This window comes from Bombina bombina, chromosome 6 (assembly GCF_027579735.1).
Source record: "Bombina bombina isolate aBomBom1 chromosome 6, aBomBom1.pri, whole genome shotgun sequence".
NCBI lineage: Eukaryota > Metazoa > Chordata > Amphibia > Anura > Bombinatoridae > Bombina > Bombina bombina.
This window is the reverse complement of record NC_069504.1, coordinates 468,551,643-468,557,855: the sequence shown is the minus strand read 5'-3', so window position 1 is coordinate 468,557,855 and position 6,213 is coordinate 468,551,643. Positions and strand designations below refer to the sequence as shown.

Sequence of the window (6,213 nt, the reverse complement as noted above, 5' to 3'; positions counted from 1 at the left end):
TTAAATGATACCTGGGTAGGCTCAGGAGCTACTGATTGGTAGTGTTTAGCTAACTCCCAGTAATCATTGCTGCTTCTTCAAACAAAGGATACAAGAATAAAGCAAATTCAATAAGAGAAAAATTGGAAAGTTGTTTAAAACGGCATGCTCTCAATCACAAAAGAAATATTTTGGGTCTAATTTACCTTTTACGGTTACTTTGTCATATTTGATTCTTAATTGGAGATTTTCTGCTCAAATTCAATTAGTTAAAATAATTTTATTACAGAGATCATGGATCCTTACATGTGCTCAAAATAAAATGTTACAACAGAAGCAATCGATATAGCCACACATTTTATACTTTACAGGCAGTTTAAAATGAAATTGTGTGTGTATTTAAACCTCACATCAGCTGTTTCAATAGAATCAGTTTCTTTATTATTGTGTATGGAAAAAAAAAAAAAAAAACTTCCAGTAAGGACCTTGAAAAACATTGATAACTCAGGACAGGTTATTTCTTAAAATGGTTCTTTAATCATAAACTTGATGCAAGTTTACAGATTACTGTACATTGCCAAATAGTTCTGCAATGAAAAAAAATCCAAAACAAAAAGCATGCCATTTCAGCAATCTTTTATCCCAACAGAAGTCAACAGATAGTTTTCAGCTCATCTACAAAAGGTAATGAAAATGTTGCTGCCTTTCCATTAAGGCCTCTCTGAATCAAAGTCCTTAAAGGATCATGAACACATATGAACAAGCCAACAAAATAGTTTTGTGATGACAAAGGCTCTAACATGGTGCTGCAAGTCTTTAAATTGTTCTTTCCAAAAATGTAACCTAAAGCCAAACTTCAGATATTAACAGGGCAGAACAGAATTTCATGTTGGAAAAAGTATAGAAGAACAGTTATAAGTTAATCTGATCAGCATGCCAAAAAGGAACAAAAACAAAAAAAGACAGGAGGGGGCAGCGTTATGTAAAATGGGCTAAATCTTTGTATAAAATAATCTTATAAGTTACAAAAAGAGGGCCACAGTATTTAAAAAGTGCCCAGCCTTGCAATGTATGAATATCATTGGCATACACAGTAAAACACAGAGAAACTTAACCTTGATTTTCTCAATAGGCTAGCCTTATTTAACTGATCAGAGGAAACCTATTAAAGGTGTTTAACAATTTTGTCATGCACCCCTTTTAGGAGGGAATGCCAATATCTATTTATTCTTTATTTTTTTTACTTTTTTTTATTTTATTATTTACAGACCACACACTTAACCAGGAAATTTTACCCCATTAAACACACCACAGCGATTAACTAGCTTGATCTCCAAGCTTATTTTAATTTTTACATTGCAATATTCAAGCTTTAGCTAAATACAGACAAGTGATCTGGCAAGGTGTTAAAACTAATAAGCCTGAAAGTGTCAGAAAATTATGTGAGCACAGTATTACGGTGATTAAATGTGCTCATGAACCTGCAGCAGTCTAATTCACCAAGAAATCTGTTTTTCACGTCAACTTGGTTTGTAATAAATGAACTGTTCTACTTGATATTTTGATTATATTCCAAATCCTTTGCATTAGATCAAAGAACAATTGCAACAACCCGTTAATAAAATGCAACACTAGGCGGAAAAAAATTCTAGTATTAAATTAAAGCATCAGTGATGCCCTCTTGGAGAAATAATCAAAAAGTACAACTTAGCTAGGAGAGGGAGGGTGAAAGATGGTCTATGTGATCATGGAAACTATGTGCTCTTTTTCTGCCCTGTCTAAGAAGGAATCCTCAAAAAAAAAAAACCCCCATTAAGACAGATTATAGATTCAGACAAAATGGCTGACACTTTCTGAAATCAAGCCTTAAATAAGCATATTTCCAAACAATGTTTGTCACCATGGCATTTGTGTGTATTCCTCTAATCTTATACGCCCATTCCCATTAGTAAGAGTTAAGGGATAAGCAGGAACACACAGACACACAAGTACTATCAGTAAACAGAATGGGCAACCCCAAAAACTTCCATAAATCCTGGAAAAAAATTCCCAAAAATATTTATCTTTAATGGAAGGGGAAATTCCATTATAAATGTAAGCCAATGGCTGCCATCAACTTACCTTATTAAAACAAAAAAATACTTAGATAACCTAAAATAGCTTACATGTTCTGATACAGTGAAATTAATGGCTTTGTAAGCTATACTCATCCCTCGTTAAATTTGGCAATTCTACAATTTTGATTTTGTATTTATTGGTTTTACTATTTGAGAGCTAAAGTCATCTATGTTGAACAATTTTAAAACTGCATTCTTAATGATGTTGAGCTTTAAATGAAACCATACTATACAAATTTTTTTGCAGACCAAATCCTACAAAAGAAAAATACAAAAAAACAAAACAAATAAATGTGAAAGCAATTTACAATAGTCTAATAAAAGTGGAATGGATGAAATTAAGCTATATCGCCCAATTTAAATAGGAAGTTAAAATATTTGGAGTGGCCTTTTTCCCCCATCAGTAAAGGCAGCTGTATCTCATATCAAGAGAAGCAGACGTGGTCTAATATACAAAACTGATAATTAGGTCTGATAATCCTATTATCTAGTTGCTAATGTATGCTGTACAGAGGACCAGAAGGGCAATCTTATTTGCTCTGGAAAGAATTGGAAAAAAATGTGGCATCTTGGTCCAAAAAGCCTTCCAATTTATCCATCTTCTTTTGGAGGAGTGTACCAACCTGAAAGAAAGGAAAAATGGCAGTTATTTAGAAAACCGTATCAAACACAGATGCACCCCCCCCACCCTGGACACTGACTTACCATTCTTCTCATGGATCTGTACTAGCGATTTGTAGGATTGCTGTGCCCTTGCAAGATTATACTGATTCTGAAAATAAATAAAAATTAAACCGAAACAAAATATTTATATAAATCTATTTGACAAGCAGAGTTGGGCTGATTATGCCGTTTTTTATATACAAAAGACCATTGAGATACACCTAAAGCAGAAACCAAACAGTCCTACCACTAATACTGTGATATAGTGGACAATGATCTAAAGAAGCTTTGAATTTAAACAAGCAAAAAAAAAAAAGCACACTCCTAATCCACAAATTGTTAGACTTTTGTATCTCAAAAATCTACATGTCAAAATGTGAGCACGTTTCAAAAAGCTGAACAGCATTTGCTGCAAATATTTTTTAATGGCCAAACTACACCCATCACTTTTACAGACTGGCTCCTCCAAAAACAAAATGTATGCTTACCTGATAAATGAATTTCTTTCCGGATATGGTGAGTACACGGCTTGAGTAATTACTGTTGGGAATTTCACTCCTGGCTAGCATGAGGAGGCAAAGAGCACCACAGTTAAACTGTTAAGTATCACTCCCTTACCCACAACCCCCAGTCATTCGACCGAAGGGAAATGGAGAAAAAGGAGTAACAAGGTGTAGAGGTGCCTGAGGTTAAAGTAAAAAGAACAACAGTCTAAAAATGAAGGATGGGGCCGTGGACTCACCATATCCAGAAATAACAGAATTTATGTTTACCTGATAAATTACTTTCTCCAACGGTGTGTCCGGTCCACGGCGTCATCCTTACTTGTGGGATATTCTCTTCCCCAACAGGAAATGGCAAAGAGCCCAGCAAAGCTGGTCACATGATCCCTCCTAGGCTCCGCCTACCCCAGTCATTCGACCGACGTTAAGGAGGAATATTTGCATAGGAGAAACCATATGTTACCGTGGTGACTGTAGTTAAAGAAAATAAATTATCAGACCTGATTAAAAAAACCAGGGCGGGCCGTGGACCGGACACACCGTTGGAGAAAGTAATTTATCAGGTAAACATAAATTCTGTTTTCTCCAACATAGGTGTGTCCGGTCCACGGCGTCATCCTTACTTGTGGGAACCAATACCAAAGCTTTAGGACACGGATGAAGGGAGGGAGCAAATCAGGTCACCTAAATGGAAGGCACCACGGCTTGCAAAACCTTTCTCCCAAAAATAGCCTCAGAAGAAGCAAAAGTATCAAATTTGTAAAATTTAGAAAAAGTGTGCAGTGAAGACCAAGTCGCTGCCTTACATATCTGATCAACAGAAGCCTCGTTCTTGAAGGCCCATGTGGAAGCCACAGCCCTAGTGGAGTGAGCTGTGATTCTTTCAGGAGGCTGCCGTCCGGCAGTCTCATAAGCCAATCGGATAATGCTTTTAATCCAGAAGGAGAGAGAGGTAGAAGTTGCTTTTTGACCTCTCCGTTTACCAGAATAAACAACAAACAAAGACAAAGTTTGTCTGAAATCCTTAGTAGCTGCTAAGTAAAATTTGAGAGCACGAACTACATCCAAGTTGTGCAACAAACGTTCCTTCTTTGAAACTGGATTAGGACACAAAGAAGGCACAACTATCTCCTGGTTAATGTTTTTGTTAGAAACAACTTTTGGAAGAAAACCAGGTTTAGTACGCAAAACCACCTTATCTGCATGGAACTCCAGATAAGGAGAAGAACACTGCAGAGCAGATAATTCTGAAACTCTTCTAGCAGAAGAAATTGCAACCAAAAACAAAACTTTCCAAGATAATAACTTAATATCAACGGAATGTAAGGGTTCAAACGGAACCCCCTGAAGAACTGAAAGAACTAGGTTGAGACTCCAAGGAGGAGTCAAAATTTTGTAAACAGGCTTGATTCTAACCAGAGCCTGAACAAAGGCTAGAACATCTGGCACAGCTGCCAGCTTTTTGTGAAGTAACACAGACAAGGCAGAAATCTGTCCCATCAAGGAACTAGCAGATAATCCTTTTTCCAATCCTTCTCGAAGGAAGGATAGACTCTTAGGAATCTTAACCTTGTCCCAAGGGAATCCTGCAGATTCACACCAACAGATATACCAAATTATGTGGTAATTTTTCTGGTTACAGGCTTTCAGGCCTGAACAAGAGTATTAATAACAGAATCTGAGAACCCTCGCTTTGATAAGATCAAGCGTTCAATCTCCAAGCAGTCAGCTGGAGTGGGTCGAACGGACCTAGAACAAGAAGGTCTCGTCTCAAAGGTAGCTTCCATGGTGGAGCCGATGACATATTCACCAGATCTGCATACCAAGTCCTGCGTGGCCACGCAGGAGCTATCAAAATCACCGACGCCCTCTCCTGATTGATCCTGGCTACCAGCCTGGGGATGAGAGGAAACGGCGGGAACACATAAGCTAGTTTGAAGGTCCAAGGTGCTACTAGTGCATCCACTAGAGCCGCCTTGGGATCCCTGGATCTGTACCCGTAGTAAGGAACTCTGAAGTTCTGACGAGAGGCCATCAGATCCATGTCTGGAATGCCCCACGGTTGAGTGACTTGGGCAAAGATTTCCGGATGGAGTTCCCACTCCCCCGGATGCAATGTCTGACGACTCAGAAAATCCGCTTCCCAATTTTCCACTCCTGGGATGTGGATAGCAGACAGGTGGCAGGAGTGAGACTCCGCCCATAGAATGATTTTGGTCACTTCTTCCATCGCTAGGGAACTCCTTGTTCCCCCCTGATGGTTGATGTATGAACTTGGCCCTCGCTAGCTGAGGCCAAGCTTTGAGAGCATTGAATATCGCTCTCAGTTCCAGAATATTTATCGGTAGAAGAGATTCTACCCGAGACCAAAGACCCTGAGCTTTCAGGGATCCCCAGACCGCGCCCCAGCCCATCAGACTGGCGTCGGTCGTGACAATGACCCACTCTGGTCTGCGGAAGGTCATCCCTTGTGACAGGTTGTCCAGGGACAGCCACCAACGGAATGAGTCTCTGGTCCTCTGATTTACTTGTATCTTCGGAGACAAGTCTGAATAGTCCCCATTCCACTGACTGAGCATGAACAGTTGTAATGGTCTTAGATGAATGCGCACAAAAGGAACTATGTCCATTGCCGCTACCATCAAACCTATCACTTCCATGCACTGCGCTATGGAAGGAAGAGGAACGGAATGAAGTATCCGACAAGAGTCTAGAAGTTTTGTTTTTCTGGCTTCTGTCAGAAAAATCCTCATTTCTAAGGAGTCTATTATAGTTCCCAAGAAGGGAACCCTCGTTGACGGAGATAGAGAACTCTCTTCCACGTTCACTTTCCATCCTTGAGATCTGAGAAAAGCCAGGACAATGTCCGTGTGAGCCTTTACTTGAGGAAGGGACGACGCTCGAATCAGAATGTCGTCCAAGTAAGGTACTACAGCAATGCCCCTTGGTCT

The 6,213-nt window shown here is 39.3% G+C and overlaps 1 long non-coding RNA gene across 1 annotated transcript; it reads right to left on the bottom strand.

The window, feature by feature from the left end:
• Positions 1 to 493: 493 nt before the first annotated feature.
• On the bottom strand, positions 494 to 3,300 carry LOC128663098 (uncharacterized). Its single transcript, XR_008402831.1, has 2 exons — positions 2,802 to 3,300; positions 494 to 2,719 (listed from the first exon to the last, which is right to left on the bottom strand). It is a non-coding gene; the product is annotated as an uncharacterized LOC128663098 (long non-coding RNA).
• Between the last annotated feature and the right edge of the window lie 2,913 nt (positions 3,301 to 6,213).